Below are 17,828 nucleotides of genomic sequence, written 5' to 3'. Positions count from 1 at the left end.
AGCTCTGGACCCAGGAGATGATGTTTACATAGAGCATCTGCCAGGGACAAGCAAGTATCTGGAGCAGGTATAACAGTGTCTGGAACTAACCTGTTTCCCCTGCCATATGAAGAGGAAAGCAGCCTCCATAAATAAAAGAACTTCATGTCCCAAATCCTGAAAGTCGAAATCCTGAGTAACTAAGAAATCTTTCATCTGTTTCTCCCCAGCACAAATATTAAAAACGCTTTATAAATCCTAAACGCTTTACTAGACAAATACTGTCACTTCTTTCAAATGTTTGTTATCGGTACTCTTTCCATACGGCCTTTTGGAAGAGTGTTAACTTGAACCACAGTGTTCCACTGACCTGCCCCGTGCTAAGGGCCACTAGGTCTTACCTTCCGCACCTGCATGGCATGAAGCTTTTCCCGAACAATTAACTTCAGAGCAATCCGTGGAGGGGTGAATAGGTTGCATTCATGTTAGTATTTTCAAAAAATAAAAAAGTAAAAAACAACTTTATACAAATATAAACTGAACATGTACCAGTGGTTTTATTCAATTCATTAATTAATGAGGACCCAGAAAGATATTAAAACTGGTTCAAAGGAGATTTGGAAGAAGTGAGATTTATGTCAGTCAAGTCAAAGGAATGCTGAAATGAATTTGTTAATATGTACAAAACTGGTTACTATCCTACTGGGCAAGAAATTATCTGAGGTCATCTTTTCTACCAGACGGGAAGCAATTGTACCTCTCCCAGACAAAATTCATTTTGCATTACTATGGTCAAGATTCATTTACAAAACTTTCCGATAAGAATCATGTATGTTATTATCAGTTTTCTGCCAGTTAACCTCTACCTCTTACAGTTATAAAATACCTGGGGCGATACAAGTTCAACCAAAGTTGCATAACCAGCACTGCACAAAAAGAATAACCAGCGATCTCGTCATTTTTCTTGACAATGTATGAAACAGGATGTGTACATTTGATGTGGTAAGGAACTGGGGCATGATGGTCCCCAGCCTCTGGCTGTGAGCATTTCCCTCCTCCTTTGTTCAGATAAATGCCAAACTCGTTTATAAATTCTGAGCCCACAAGTGGTTTTCCCCTATGACATTGTCTTTGTATCGGGTATGTTTATGCCAGTTCTGGGGCCACTGGGGTCCCACTGAGCCAGGCTGGCATCCCAGAGGGCTCGGTATGGGAGAGCATAGAACAGCACATGCAGCTGGCCTTTCTAGAGACACATGAGGGTGGGCCTGGAGCAAACTTGTTCTATAAAGGACCAGATAGTAAATATTTTAGGCTTGACAGACTCGGAAGCTATCTGCACCAAGTGCTCAGTCACTGTAGCAAAAAAGCATCATAGGCAGCACGTAACAAGTCATGTGGCTGTGTTTGGGCGCCTGGGTGACTCAGTCTTGGGAGCGTCCAGCTCTTGATTTCAGCTCAGGTCATGGTCTCAGAGTCCTGGGATCGAGTCCTGCATTGGGCTCTGTGTTCAGCGGGGAGTCTGCTTGAGGATTCTCTCTCTCCCTCTCCCTCTGCTCCTCCCTCCACTAACACTCTCTCTCTCTCTCTTTAAAATAAAAATAAATAAATCTTTTTAAAAACATCTTGTGGCTATGTTTCAGTAAAACTTTCAAAAGAGGCAGTGGGCTGGATTTGGCACATGGGCCATCGTTGGTCAACCCCTGGTGTATTAGTCTGCTCAGGCTGCCATAACAAAATACCATCAACTAGGTGGCTTAGTCAACAGGTATTTATTTTCTCACAGTCTTGGAGGCTGGATGTCCATGATCAAGTTGGCAGTAAATTTGGTTTCTGGTGAGAGCTCTCTCCCTGGCTTATAGATGGCCACCTTCTTCCTGTGTCCTTACATGGCCTTTCCTGTGTACAGGCATGGAGAGAGAGAGATCTCTAGTGTCTCTTCCTATTCTTAAAAGGCCACCAGCCCTATCAAGTTTAGGCCCCACCTTTATGACTTCCTTTAACCTTTATTGCCTCCTTTGGGCCCTGTCTCCAAATACAGTCACATTGGGGATTAGGGCTTCAAAATATCAATTCAGTCCATAACCCTGGTATAGAGAATATAAGAGCCTTCATTCATTCATTCAATAAATATTAGTTGTGTTCACAAGTAAGCCATCCCCAGACAGATCCAATCCCTGCCTTTGCCAAATTCTGGTGTGGCAGAGGAAGCACAGTTTAAACAAGGAATTTTAATAAAATGCAAAGACAGAGTTAGCAGGCCAAATATAGTCCAATGAGAAAATGACATTTAAGGTGGAACACAAATGTTCATTAAGATGCTGAGTTTGAAGTGCTGGTGATATATCCAAGCAGAGACATCAGATCTACCCAGCAGGGTGGGTAGATATATTGAGTTGAGAAATCAGAAAGCAGGTCTAGGCTGCAGACATTTGGAAGTCATTGAAACCATGGGAGCGGTTGAGGTTGCCTAGAAGAGCAAGTGGCACAAGACGAGCAGTGTAAGTGTCTACACCAGTGGTTCTCAAACTGAGCAAGCGTCAGAGTTACCTAGAGGGATTCCTCTTTTTTTTTTTTTAAGATTTTGTTTATTTATTTGACAGAGAGAGACAGCAAGAGAGGGAACACAAGCAGGGGGAGAGGCAGAGGGAGAAGGAGGCTTCCCGCTGAGCAGGGAGCCCCATGCGGGGCTCGATTCCAGGACCCTGGGATCATGACCTGAGCCGAAGGCAGACGCTTAACGACTGAGCCACCCAGGCGCCCCACCTAGAGGGATTCTTAAAACACAGATTGCTAGGTCCCACCCACAGAGGTTCTGGCTCAGTAGGCCAGGGGTGGAGCCAAAAATTTGCATCTCTACCAAGTTCTCAAAAAAGAAGGTATGTCTGGAATATAGTTTGATTTTAGAAAAAGAGCTTTCAATTATAAACTGAACATAACCAGGAAAGATAGCTCCTTGTACCTTTCAGAGAAATAAAAACATCTAAGAAAAGTCCAAGATCTGACACTTTGGCTATTGAGTCAAGAAATAAACCTAGACTAAAAAAAATCACCACCACAATCACCACCACCACCACTGACACCACCAACACCAACACCACCATCACTACCATCACCACCAACACCAACACCACCACCACCATCATCACCACCAACAACAACACCATCACTATCACCACCACCACCAACAACAACAACACCATCACTATCACCACCACCAATAACAATAACAACACTAACACCAACACCGGCAACACCACCACCACCATCATCATCATCACCACCAACAGCACTGACACCACCACCAACCACTACAACAACCACACCAACACAAATAACCACAATAATAGCATTGCTACAGCCACCACCACCACCACCACCATCAACAACACAAACAATAACAACACCATCACCACCACCACCATTATTACCACCACCATCATCATCATTGTGGTGAATCCCAAGTTCATTTCTCTAATATTAGTCATCTTGGACCACCTATTGCAGTATAAAAAATACTTTCCATATTGCTGGGTATCTCTTTGGCCTCCATGTAAATAATTTTCTTAAAGATACATTTATTTGTTTTAGAGAGAGAGAGAGCAAGTGGGTGAGGGGCAGAGGGAGAGGAGGAGAGAGTCTTATGCAGACTCCACACTGAGCATAAAGCCCAACGCAGGGCTCAATCTCACAACCCTGAGATCATGACCTGAGCTGAAACCAAGAGTCAGACACCTAATTGTGCCACTCAGGGGCCCCTCCATGTAAATAATTTTTAAAGAAGCAATCTCAATAGACTCTGATCAATGAGATAGAAGTTGTTATAGCACAAGAGGTCTAAAGGTAGATATCTTCCATCCCTTGAGCAGGACTTAGCCCTTGGGTTAATTTTATCACGACTAAGGTGAGTGTGGCTCTTGTCATTGGTGCTCCAGCCCAAAGAACAATTTGGCTCCAAAGGGCCCTGGAAGAGAAGATCTCAAAATGTCGTGGAAAGGTTACCAGCAAGGACTTTGACGTCAGCCATCCCTGGATTTGATTTCTAGATCTGTCATTTACTTTCAGAGACCTATGGCACATTACTTTCTGTGTTTGTTTCCTTATATTAAAATAGGAATTATTCTAGGGTTTTCTGAGAAGTAAGTTTAAAAATATGTGAAAAGAGAGAATTCTTGGCCTGTGGTAAGTACTCAATAAATAGTATTTTTTGTCACTATTTTTATTTCCATTGTTGTTTGGAGAAGAAATGAAAAGTTGAAGAATGTTTAATCAGCTCATAAAGTTGTCAAAGGGTTTTAATAGCTTGCTATAAAGTGATAAAACAAATTCTGCTAACCTTAGGCAAGAGGCTTAAGAGAGTCACACAGGAAATTGAATGGCCTTCATATTTTTGTATAATGAAAACTCATCACAAGAAAGGAACACACTTATAAATTCCTTCCCACCACAGCCCAGGCAAACAATTAACAAAACAGGAAAATGCAAAGGCAGCTAGCAAAGAATGCTAAAGAGAGGCAGAGAACCATGCACAGAGGAAAAAAACAATCATTCCCAAATTTATAAATAATGGGCAACAGGTCATTTTGCAGAGAGCACTGGAGTGAAACACTCTTCATCACAGTTGGAAAACAGTTTGATTTCATTTAGAGCTGCTGCAGGTACAGAAACTAAAGAGCTCCTTCTAATGAGTAATGGAGTCTCCAGTACCAGGAAGTAGCTGCAAGGAGCAGAACAGGGCAGGATGGTATCTGCATTTAACACACAATCAGAATTAGCTAAACCAAGACATGACCAAAGAGAAATCCTGGTGAGACCAGAGAAGTGACATTTCAGAGCCCTGCTCAAGTGAGTTTTCATTCAAAAAGAGGAATTAAAAGTTCATCTTTGGGCTCTTCCATATCCATAATTCTTGTGTTGTCTTTCTGAAGTCTTCAGTTGGAGAACCTTCTGGGTAAGACTGAAGACAGTCTTGTTGACCATAAACACCAGCAGGCACTTCAGTCCAAGCTGTAGAACCATTTCAATGTGATTCCCCAGGGACAGCTTTTACAATTGTCTCTCTTCCCATTTAGACTGTTTCTTGTTAGAAAAGACTATTTTTTTACAGTGAAGAAGAAAATAACTTCACTGAAGTCATTTTTGCCTTCTGAGACATGTAAGGTTGTTGGGGAGGGGTGAGGAGGTGGGAATCAAATTTCACCCCATCCATTATAAAAAGAAGATTTGTAGGGTTTTCCTTGCTGCAACACAATGCTCCAAGAGGCTAGAAGATGCTCCAAGATGCCGAATAGAGAGACGTCCTTTGGGGCAAGGAACACATTAATGAGTTTGGGGCTATGGAAAGATGGTGTCCAAGCTTAAGTTGGGTGGACCCAAAAAGAGATGGATTGAAGGAAAACACTTAGTTTCTAAAGAAGCAGCTGGTAGGAAAAGAAAGCAATATGGTACTAACCATGCAAGCTGGAGCCCTGGGCAGAGAGACAAATAGGAAGATGCTCCCAGGGTCAGGACCTGACAGAACTCCCCTCCACTGCCTCAAACCCTCAGTAAAAGTTTGGTATGAGTAGCATCATGGAAGGTTTTCAGCAAGGCAATGTGGGAAACCTACAGAATGCCTAGGGAAGAAAAAGAGCAAAGACAAAGGATTAAAAGGCAACAAGAAAAATAGAAACCTTCCAGGAATATCCAGAGGCTTACCTTTCATGGAATAATGGCTCAAGTGAATGATAATTCACTTATTCTTTCATTCGACCAATACTGATTGAGCACTGCCCTTGTGCCAAGTATGATGCAGCTGGCTTGTACCAGTTCATGAGAGTCAACTGTGCTCCTTTCTTCCTGGCTCCTCGTTCACTGATGTCATGGCGGTAGCTTGAAATTGGCCATGGTAGGAATGTTTACACATAGGAATTAGCAAATGCTATAATTCAGGGTCTTGTTGTTTTGGAGGGTTTGGATTTTTTTTTCTCCAGAGAGTTGGTCTACCTGTATACACTGGCCAACCACTGTTTTTTTGGAATACAGCAGCAAACTAAACAGTCAAGGTCATAGCCCTTGCAGAGCATATGTTTCAAAGAGGAGGAGATCAAAGAATTAATTGATTGGTTGATCGATTAGTCGATTGATTAACAAGCTATTTTCAGATGGTGAATAAGGCTACAAGGACAATCAAACAGGGTGATTTGACAGGCTGTGGGGGTTGGGAAGGCTTCTTTAAGGGCTGTGACATAAATTTGCATTTGCAAAATCATCCTAATAGAGTGGAGTCATCCATAGGGGAAGGGACTCTGATACATACCTTTTGTTTCTTTGTGAGGTGTTGTTATAGTGTTTACAATGGGACTGTCATATGTAATATTCTATTAGGTTGCCTTGTGTCCTCAGCTAAGGCACACCACCTACTTGCACAGTGAACCCCATTCCTTCTTAAATACTCAACCCAGCAATTCTACCCTCCACCTACTGCATCCCCAGGTCTCCCACTGTAATGGGTCCCTCCCAGCAGCATAAAAACATGACTGTTTCTCTTGTTCTAAAAATGCCCTTTTCTGTCCCATTACCCCCTCCAGCTACTGCCCTATTTCTCATCTTGCCTTTACAGCAAAATGCTCCGAAGAGAGGTCTCTATTCAATCTCTGCACATCCTGTCCTCCCTTCTCTCTTGAGCCAGCTCAGTAAGGCTCTCACCCCACCAGCCACCAGCACGGCTCTTGTCAAGGTCAGGAGCAAACTTTATGTTGCTGAATTCTTAATCTAACCTAAACTCCTGGCAGTGTTGGACAAAACCGGTCACCCCCGCCAACCGCCCCAACCCCCCCCCCCCCCCCCCCCCCGGCTGTTTACACGAGTTTTGTGCTGAACTTCCACGACTTGACCCTCTCCTGGATTCCTCCTACCTCGAGTGCTGCTTTTCCCCAGTCCCTTGCTGGTTCCTCCCCATAAATGAGGACATGCCCCAGGGTTTAATTCTTGGACTTCTTCCCTTTCCTGACTATGCTCATTTCTCCAAGATCTCACCCAGCCTCACAGCTTCTGTCCGATACCATCTAGGAGCTGAGGATTCTCAAAGCCTATCACCTAGCCGGCTCTCCCACCTGAGCTTATTTGAACATGTGTTGCCTACTTAACGTCTCTGCCTGGAGCTAGAATGATCCTTTAAGATGTGTCTTTTGTCACACCTTTGCTTAAAACCCTCCAAGTTTTCCCACCTTGCTCAGAGTAAAAGCCAAAGTTACCGAACTGGTATACAGGGCCCCCTCCCTGGATTTCTGTGACCCGCCCTGGATTCATTCTAAGATCTGCTTATAATACGAGAGGTTTTGTGGGGAGTAGGGGAGACCCATGGCCCCGTGCTAGTTCAGGGTCCCCCAGAGGCAGGTGAAAGAAACCACCTATGTCACCCCAAATATGCCTCTTTAACATAAAATTTATTTTAAGCTGAAAGCAACTAGGAAGCTGCAAATGGGAAAAGCTTTCTGTCCCAGATATGAATTCTCCGTGTACTGGAGATGGACTTACCAGCACTAGAGGAATCTGCAAACAAACTTACCCCGTCAGTGGCCTCCCATATATTTACCTTCCTACGGCAAGCCCCCTTGGGAGCCTAAAACTGCTTTCCTCCGTCCAGTCATTTCTCTGCAGATTTTTGTTCTTTGTTGAAGATGCTAATAAACCAGGGTTCTAAGCCACAGCTTCGGGTTACTTTTTATAGAGGTTTTTCCCACATGGTGTGTGCTGCAGGGGTCCATAAACTGTTTTCCTCTCGCTAATCTCTTTGTTAAAGAGCCCCAACCAAAAACCTAAGACAGGTAGAGGTGGGGTTCTAACTCCCCTACAAGGACTGGGGCAAGGACCTGGGGACAGGTGATTTACTTGTGAGATGGACCAAGACACAAATGTGACAAAGAGGGTGAGACGGGAGGGAGAAATGCCAGCAAATGACCCAGTTCCGAGGGAAAGGACATCTGGGGCTCCATCCCACGGGGAACTCTGAGAAACTGTCCCCTACCATTAAGCACCGGCCCCCGAGGGGCAAGGTGACAGCGTCCCTATGCTTGCTTCCATCCCCACTGGTTGGGGTGTTCCTGGGGGCAATGACTGCTGGGAATTCCCAAGTCCTCTGCCTGCAGCCCAGCCAGCTCCCAGAGTGCGGAGGAATCTGTCAGGCAGAGAAGAGAGTGGAGAAGAAGCCATGAGATGCTGGAAACTTCCACAGCCTCTGTGGGGGAAGACAAGGGCGCACTGCAGGTCTGCTGTGAGCCTCACCCCCTACCCCTACACCTCGGACCGCTGGAGGCTCTGGATATTGCCAGAACATCCAAAAACTTGATTTAAATAATATTCACAGCAATTTCCTTTGGAATTAGAATATTCCTCTTGCCACAAGGTTTTCTGCTCTTAAGTTTCTGTCTCCTACATCCTTTACTCTGGGTCCATCACTTTCTTCCCTTCGTTCTCGTTCTCAGCTGTCTCACTATTTCTTTATCCCACCTGATCCTTCCCTCCCCTAAATGGAAGGTCTCTCCTACAGCCTTCCCAAAGTCCACACCATTTCCTGCTCTCTGTCTCACTCATTGTTTCTGCTTGAGTTCCTGTTGTAATGTCTTGATGGTAGGTTGAGATGGCCCCCAACACCTTCCCAGGGGCATCTCGGAGTCCTCATGCAATTGGTGTGAGTTTGTTCAGCTCTACCACCAGGATGGGCGCTCCCTGCTCTATTCTCTGTTCCATCCCCACTGCCTGGAATATACATTGTGTCTGCGTCATGGTGATACCACAATCCTTGATTTCTCCAAGTGGGAAAAACTGTCCATTGAAAGGAATTTGATGTCTCCCAAGAGGTGAGATCTGAACATACTTTTGAACCAGGCCAGTCCTTTCATCTAGGAAAACCGACCTCTATGGTCTTTTGTGGCAAGCAGAATTTTGGCTCCCATGACCTTCTCCCTCTAGTGTCACACCCATGGTTGTGTTACCTTGCAGAGCAAAAGGGACTTTGTAGGTGTAATTTTTACTAATCAGCTGCTCTTAAAATAGGGAGATTATCCTGCATTATCCAGGAGAACCCAACATAGTCACATAAGCCCTTGAAATCAGAAGAGGAAGGCAGAGAGGAGCGGAGCATGAGAAGGACATGCTACACAATTGTTGGCTTTGAAGATGGAGGTCCGGGCCACAAATCCAGGAATGCAGATGGCCTCTGGAAGCTGAGAAGCACCTCCAGCTGACAGCCAGCAGGAACGTGGGGCCCTCAGTCCTGCAACCACAAGGAATTGCATTCTGCCCACAAACCGAATGAGCTTGAAAGCAGAGCCTCCCAGTGAGAATGCAGCCAGCCAACACCTTAATTTTGGCCTTGTGAGACCCTAAACTGAAGAGCCAGTTGAGCCTCACTGGGACATCTGGCCAAAAGAACTATGCAATAATAACTGTGTGTTGTTTAAAGCTGCTAAATTTATGCTAATTTGTTTTAAACATTTAAATAAATAAAAATAAAAAATAAAAATTTGTGGTAATTTGTTATAGTAGCAATGGAAAACTAACACGGTGCCTCCAACTAGACAGGTATAAGGAGGAGATATTTGTGAAACTGTGGCTCTGTGGATCTGTGAGCATGAAAAATGTCACTGAAAGTGTGGCAGGAGCCTTGCCTCTGTGACATGGTCCTTCTAGAGAGGCCTTTCTTTGCTGACTACAGACTGCATCAACCCTGTGCCAAAGCACTATCTGGTCAACAAGAAAATCCTTTTCCTCCCAGTTACTCTTGAAAGCTTAACCGAGATATCTTTCTGCTTCACCCCTTCCCTTAGTGAAGGGGGAGCTCTTCCTTAGACTATGATATTGGGGCCATGGAGGGGGGAGAATATAATTTAAACTTTCCATCAGTTCTTGGTGCTGCCAAGGCCAGAGGCCTGATAGATTATCAGGGTTCTCCAGAGAAACAGAGCCAATAGGATCAAGAGAGAGAGACAGAGAGAGAGAGTTTAAGGAATTCCTATGCAATTATGGAGGCTGGCAAATCCAAACTCTTCAGGGTGCGTTGGCAGTCTGAAGACCCAGAGAAGAGTGATGTTGCCATTCAAGTTCAAAGGCCATCCGCTGGAAGAATTCCTTCTTGCTTGGGGTTAAGTCAATCTCAAGTTCTACGCGGAACTTCAACTGATTAGATGAGGCCCACCCACATTGCAGAAGGCAAACTGTTTTCCTCAAAGTTTGCAAATTTAAATGTTAATCTCATCCAAAAATATCTTCACTAAAACATCCAGAATAATGTTTAACGAAACACCCAGGCACATGGCCCAGCCAAGTTGACACATAAAATTAATCATCACACCTGGGTAGACTAGTTGACCTGTTGGTTTCTTTAGGAATGTGCATATTTCCTATAACAAATAAGCACATTTTAAACATGAATTACAAGACTGCATATAATTATAGGGATAAATAGAGAAGTTAAAAGTATTATAAGCTCATGGAATGCTAAATAAACACCAGAGTCAGAATAGTTATTACTAGTGGAAAAGAGGAATGTAATCCAGGAGCTTCAACTTATTAGCAGCATTTAATTTTTAAACTGAGTGTTCATCGTATTTTTCTTTATACATTTTCATATAGTTGAGTTATTACATAATTATGTTTTAAAGAAAGATAAATTATTCAGGACTTTTTTAAAAAGAAGAATAATGGGGAGATCAGACTTATTATATCTAAAAACACATTATAAAGCATCAGTAATTAAAACAGTTTGGTGTCAGTACAAAAATGGACTGATTCCTGAAACAGAACAGAAAGTCCAGAAGTAGCCTCCAAATGCCTAAGAAATAGAGACTATGGTTAGGGTGCATTTCTGATTAGAGGGATGAAATAAAGGATTCGATGAATGGTCTCAGGTCTGAGTAGCTACCTTTTGTCCTTACTCCTAAAATAAATTTAAGACAGTTTTTTTTTTTTAAAGATTTCATTTATTTATTTGACAGAGAGAGACACAGCGAGAGAGGGAACACAAGCAGGGGGAGTGGGAGAGGGAGAAGCAGGCATCCCGCCAAGCAGAGAGCCCGATGTGGGGCTCGATCCCAGGACCCTGGGATCATGACCTGAGCTGAAGGCAGACGCTTAACGACTGAGCCACCCAGGCGCCCCAAGACAGTTTTTTTAATAAAAAAAATGAAACCATAAAAGAAGGAAACATGGATGAATTTAGTTATATCCTTGGCACGAAAAAGGCCTTTGTATGGGGCGCCTGGCTGGCTCAGGTGGAAAAACATGCAACTCTTGATCTTGCGGTTATAGGTTCGAGCCCTAGGTTGGGTATAGAGATTACTTAAAAATAAAATCTTAAAAAAAAAGAGAGAGAGAGAAAGGCCTTTGTAGTAGAGCATATCCAGACACCATAAATGGGAAGATTTAAAAAAATTTTTATATAAATAAAAACTGTAAATTTCTGCAAGGGAATAGACAAACCAGGAGAAGGTATTTATAGATGTATGGCTACTTTCCTTAAATCCACTGAGGTCACAATAGTCAACAACACAAAAAATAACCCAATAGAGAAAAAAAAAAAATGGGTAGAGGAAATGAACAGTTGATGGGAAAAAAGCATTTAAAATGCACAACTTTATTAATAACTAAAGAAATACAAATGAAAAAACAACTAGATATCATTTTTATTAAATCAGATTTGCAAAATTTAAATATTTTATGGATGAGGCTATGGGGAGGAAGACAGTGGGAGAGGTAAATGAGACAAGCTCTTTGTAGAGTAATTTTGCAATAGCTGCCAAAAATGTCAGTGCGTACCTTTTGATTCACCAGTTCCAATTCTTGGGGTGTACTCCCAAGAATCTACTAAGAGGTGGTGTGCAAAACATTCTGCATCACTGAGTAGAACAGCAAAAATATGGAAAGAGCTAAGTATCCATCAATAGGGTAGTAGGTAATGCTATGCACCAGTCTAAAGAATGGGGTGGATCTCTGCGTCAATATGGAAATTGCCCTAAGATATATTATTAAGTAACGAAAGCAAAGTATACAGCATTTTATTGCATAATCCAATTTGTGGCTTTTTAAGAATCATGTTTACTAAAGTATCCATAACCACTTGTAAAAGAACATGTTTTTCTTGCATACCCTTTTGCAATTCTTATTTTTAACCACATAAATGTAATGCTTTTGTTTTAAAAAAAAAACTCATTTTTCAATAAGAAAAATTACTGACATGGAGCAATATTACCATTAAGTGAAAAAAAAATCAGGTTATAAAACAGCATGCATAATTATAATCACATTTCCCCCCTATATATCTGTAATTATTCCCACATACACTTGTGTGTACAAAAAGCCATCTGGAAGAATTTGGCCAAAATGCTAATTGGGAAAATGCCCAGAGGCAATAATTTTCCATTTGCTTCTTTGAATTTTCTATTGTTCTACAGCAGGATTTCTCAATCTTAGCCCTAGTGACATTAGTTACATTTGGGGCCAGATTATTCTTTATTGTGGGGGCCATCCAGTGTCTTTTCGGATGTTTTGCAACATCATCGGCCTCTACCCACTAGATGTCAATAGCATCCTCCGATTGTGACAAACAAGGTATCTCCTGACATTGCCAAATGTCTTCTGGGGAGCAAAATCATGACCCCTACTCCCAACCACTGGATTTACAGTAAACATGACTTATTTATGTAATCAAAATGTTAAATATGTGTAGATTGGATCAAAGTATATATATCGTAGGTAGATAACAGATAAATAATGATAGAGATAGATGATAGATAGATGATAGATAGATAGATGATAGATAGATAGATAGATAGATAGATAGATAGATAGATAGATAGATGATAGATAGATAGATATGAGAGAAAGCATGGGATATATACAAAACACACAGTACAACCATTGGGAGGCATATCAGTTGCAAAACCCCTGGGATTTGAGCAGCTGAAGAGACCACTCCACTGAGATTTTCTTCTGAACTTTTTCTAGGCTCCTCTAAGATGGGGATAACACGAGTAACTGTTCCCCAAACTCACCAGAAGGGATTCACTGAATGAGCAAGCGCCCACAATACTACCCTTTGGAGTCTTTGCCTATAGTCACCATGATGCTGCCTATATCAAAATATTTTTGATAACGCCTCTTTGGCATATATGTTATCTTCAAAATAGATAACATCTACCCTTTAATAATTTCAGAGAGGGTCAATATTTCTTTTTTTTTTAAAGCGAAGCTGCTTGTAAGAACTAGACAGATTCAATTTTGGATGCAAGTGTGATGAATAAGTTATATCATCAAATTAAACAAATTTGTGCAAAAATAAGCTGTGAGAACAGTTTTAAGTAGATGTTTGTAGGTGTCTCCTCCAAACATCAAAGATATGTTGAAGTCCTCATCCCTAGTATCTCAGACTATGACCTTATTTGGAAATAAGGTCATTGCTGATTAGTTAAAATGAGATCAGGCTCTAGTAGGGTGGGCCCTTAATCCAATATGACTGGCGTCTTTGTAAAGGAAGGGAACATCTTGTGAACACAGACACACGCAGAGAGAAAATGATGTGAAGACATACACGGGTGCAGACAGCCATGTGGCCGGAGCAGGGCATCTCCAAGCCAAGGAAGGCCAAGGATAGCCCCAAACACCAGAAGCTAGAAGACGCAGGGAAGGATTCTCCCTTAAGGCTGTCAGAGAGAACAGCACCCTGCCAGCATCTTGATTTTGGACGTCTAGTTTCCAGAATCATCAGACAGTAGATTTCTGTTATTTCAAGCCTCCTGGTCTGGGGTACTTTATTATGGCTGCCCCAGAAACTATTATGGTTGTCGACCTTCCTAACAACACCCAGATTGTCATTTCTGCCACTAACCGCCTACTACAGGGGAAGGGACCTACTCCAATGCCAGGTCGGACCCTGGTTGGCTTAGCCAATCAGCATCTTCTATTCCCTCACCCGTGAGTCACTGTTAAGGAGGGTAAGTATATCTTAAATTGGCCTAGTGTGACTTTCAGGATTCTCCCTCAAAATGGTGGGATCTCCAGAGAAGGATATGAACCACCAGGTGGGAACCAAACACCGTGCAATCTGAGCTGCATCTGGTAACAGCCACCTTCAGAAGCAGGGTGAGCAGCCCAGCAGAGAAACGCAAACACCCTGGGTCCTTGGAAAGATCTTCAAAGCCCTGGATCAGCCTGCCCTGAAATACACCAATCTTCCAGCTAAAGGCTTTATGGTTTAAGACTTGGATTTTGCATTCCTTGCAACCCAAAGCTTCCTAGCTGTCAGGCCGGCATCACAAAGCGTAGACACCACTTCCAGCCAGTGCCAGGGGCTTTCAAAGGACCTCTTGGAGAGCTCAACAGGAAGGACACAGGGCTGGAACCATACCTGCAGAGTCTAAAAGCTGGAGGCTGTGGCTAGAACTCACCCTGTGAGTTGCAGGAAGCTGGCAGCTGAAGGAAGAGACGTGGCTATCTGTGGTGGGAATGCCTGCACTTGGAGAGCCTGATGGACACGGATGAGATGTTCATCTCCCAACGGCCAGAGGTGGGCTTGCTGAAGGGAGCCCAAAGAGGTCTTGTCGAGGGAGGCTCTGCCCAAGAGACCCACATGGAAGTACAGTAGGGGAATGACTTAGGAAGCAGAGAAAGGAGTCTTTCGCTGGTTATCAGTTGGCCAGCAAGAGGAGACATCACCCACTTCAAGGGAACTGCAGGTGCAAGATACCCAAAATGGTAGACTCCCTGCCAAGCCCCCCAAAAATGCTCCCTGAGAAAATAATCTAGCCCCTGGGCATCCGCCGCACGCAGAGAGCACCAGCGTGAAATTACAACTGAACGGGTCAAGCAAAGCCTTTCCTGCGCTTCCTCTCTTCCCCTGCCCGCCCCTGCAACCCTGCAGAAACTGAAAAGAGCAGATGGTAAAAGAGGAAAAGGAGTGATTAGGAAAGAAAAGCAATCAGATCATTTTCCTGTTGGTCCTCAGACTAAGTCAGGCCCCAGCTAATGTCAGGGAGAGGATTTAAGTGCGACAAAATATCAAATATTAGAGCAGATGAGACTTGTTTGATTATTAAAAAGAGTCTTTTCTTGTGACTAAAGGGCCTGGAAAAAATACGCGCCGTCCCCAGATTTTAAGCAGTTTTGACAAAGTCATACGCATACCCTGTGGCATTAACCCTAGGCAGAGAAGTTGTGTATTGCCAATACTTGCAACTTTGGTTGAGGCTTTCTATCTGGCTGGGGAGGGCGCCCAAACCTCAAGTAAGGCCATCCAGAAGTGCTGCAGAACTCAAGGGCCTGCGGAGTCCTCAACCAGTGAGGGGCAGGAGGCTGTGGGGTCAGGGCACAGCTTCTTGCCCCCCCCTCCCCAGCTGGGGTAGCTATATGCTCTCTGGCCTGAAAACTCCCTCCTTGGCTGGTTCGCTTTCCTATCTCACTTCCTCATTCCACCTACCCTCCTACCCACAGGTCCTGGGATAGCCTCCATAAAAACCACCTGCTCTCAAGTTCATGTCTCAGGGTCTGCTTCTGGGGACGCCCAAACCAAGACACCAGGAAAAGATAAGATGATTTCAAGAAGCAGGTTGGAGAAAAAAGATTGGTTTCTTGCTGCTTGTCCATTCAACACATCAATCACACTGGTAATTGGGGTTTGATTCTTCATGAAGTTTCCTGCCTAAAACCTAGGGACAGGAGGCAGTGGGGTTTTCCATTCTCTTCTGCATGCTCATCACATCTCGAAACTGAATCTACATAGAGTCAGATGCTAATCACACAACTCTTCTGACTTCTTCTTGCCTAGTGAACTTTCCACTTCCTCCCATGGTGCCCTCGGAGTGAGACGAATTGTACATGGGGGCAGGGCTCACATGATGCACAGATCATAAAGTTGGGGCTCGTGGCTGATCTAAGTCAGGGAAACTAGCTCCCAACAGCCCAATAGCCCTACTTACTTTGTTTTTCCATCTTCTTATCAAAGTGTAATTTAGATGCAGTAAAATTCAAACATTTTCATCTGTAGTTCTGACATTCTTTTTTGCTTTTTAAATAAATGTTATTGTGAAGTATAATTCATAGATTAAAAGAGTGTAAAACATAAATATAGAGCTAGATGAGCTGCCGCAAAGTGAACAAATTTTTAACAAGTTCATATAACTACCACCAAAATCAAGATATTCCATCACACTTACTGTTTTGACTTTCATGTTTAGGACTACAATTTATTATTATAGAGGGTGTGAGGTAGGGGGTCAAGATTAGTTTGTTACATATGGATGTTTAATTGACCCACATCATTTATTGAAAAAAAAAAAGAAGCATTGTTCCCATGCTGACCTGCCATGGAGCAAGTAAGTCCAGGTACCATATATGTGAGGGCAGTTTCTTGACTCTCTTTACTACTCCATCAACCTATTTGTCCATTTTTGCACCACTACCATACTGTCTTAATTACTGTAGCTTTATAGTAAGGCTCAAAATCAGGTAGTGTAAGTCCACCAGCTTTGTTTGTATTCAGAATTGCTTTAGCTATTCTAAATCATTTGAATTTCCATATAAATTTCAGAATCATCTTCTCAATTACCACAAAGTAACCAGCTAGGATTTTTACTGGAATTGCCCTGAGTTTATAGGTGAATTTAGGAAGAACTGACAAATTCAGTTCTTAACAATACTTAATCTTCCAATCCACAAACAAGGTGGAGATCTTTACTTATTCTTTACTTAGCCTTCTTCTTTTTAAAATATTTTATTTATTTATTTATTTATTTGAGAGAGAGAGAGAGAGAGAGCGTGAGTGAGGGGAGGGACAGAGGGAGAAGCTGAGCAGGGAGCCCAATGCAGGGCTTGATCCCAGGACCCCGAGATCATGACCCTAGCTGAAGGCATCTGCCCAACTGACTGAGCCACCCAGGCACCCTTATTTCATCCTTCTTTAAGTTCTCTCAGTAACGTTCAAAGTATTTGTTGCAGAAATATTGAACATCTTTCATTAGATTTATTCCTGGCTATTTGATATTCTTTCTTACTTTCTTTTTTTTTTAAAGATTTATTTCTTTATTTGAAGAGAGCAGGGACAGAGGGAGAGAATCTTTCAAGCAGACTCCCCACTGGGTGCAGAGCCCGACGTGGGGCTCAAACTCACGACCTTGAGATCATGACCTAAGCTGAAACCAAAAGTCAGATGCTCAACTGCCTGAGCCACCCAGGCACTCCCCCATACTTTCTTAAGGCCAGGACTAGAGTAAGGCAAGAGAAGAGAATGAGAGGGAATACTTCCTTAAATCTTTCACACCAGATGCCATCCTAGCCTCCTCCTCATCCCAGCCTTGGCTGTTCTACATATTTCTTTAAAATTTTTATTTTTACTAATTTGTTTCTAATATGTAAGAATTCAGTTGATTCTTATATACAGACTTTGTATCCAGCAACTTTTGTAGCCCTGGCTCTTAACTCCCAGAGAGGAATGTGGGCCATCCATGGCATGACTCCTGCCTATCAAAGCTCGGTGACATGCAGATTAGGAAGGGGCTGACCCACAGACTAAAAAAGAATGGAGTGTCTGTGTTTTCAGGGATCTGTAGGCTGTGTTTTCAGGGATCTGTAGCTCCCCCAAAGCTCTCAATTGCATCCCTCCACTTCTGAGTCACTTACCAGGCTCCCAGAGCATCATGAGCACCTGGGAATCCAGGAAATAGAACCAGAAATCAGAGCCAGATAAATAATTGCAGAAGGGCTAGTACCAGGAGGACCCCCACTTCTGTAAGTCCACAGAAGCCAGGAGCCTGTCCACCATCTTCCGATCCACCACCTCTTTATCTTTATTTTCCCATGCTTTATACCCACTGCAGAGG

This window comes from Phoca vitulina, unplaced genomic scaffold (assembly GCF_004348235.1).
Source record: "Phoca vitulina isolate PV1807 unplaced genomic scaffold, GSC_HSeal_1.0 scaffold1, whole genome shotgun sequence".
Lineage (NCBI taxonomy): Eukaryota > Metazoa > Chordata > Mammalia > Carnivora > Phocidae > Phoca > Phoca vitulina.
The sequence above is the reverse complement of the archived record's forward strand: the minus strand, read 5'-3'. Positions refer to the sequence as shown.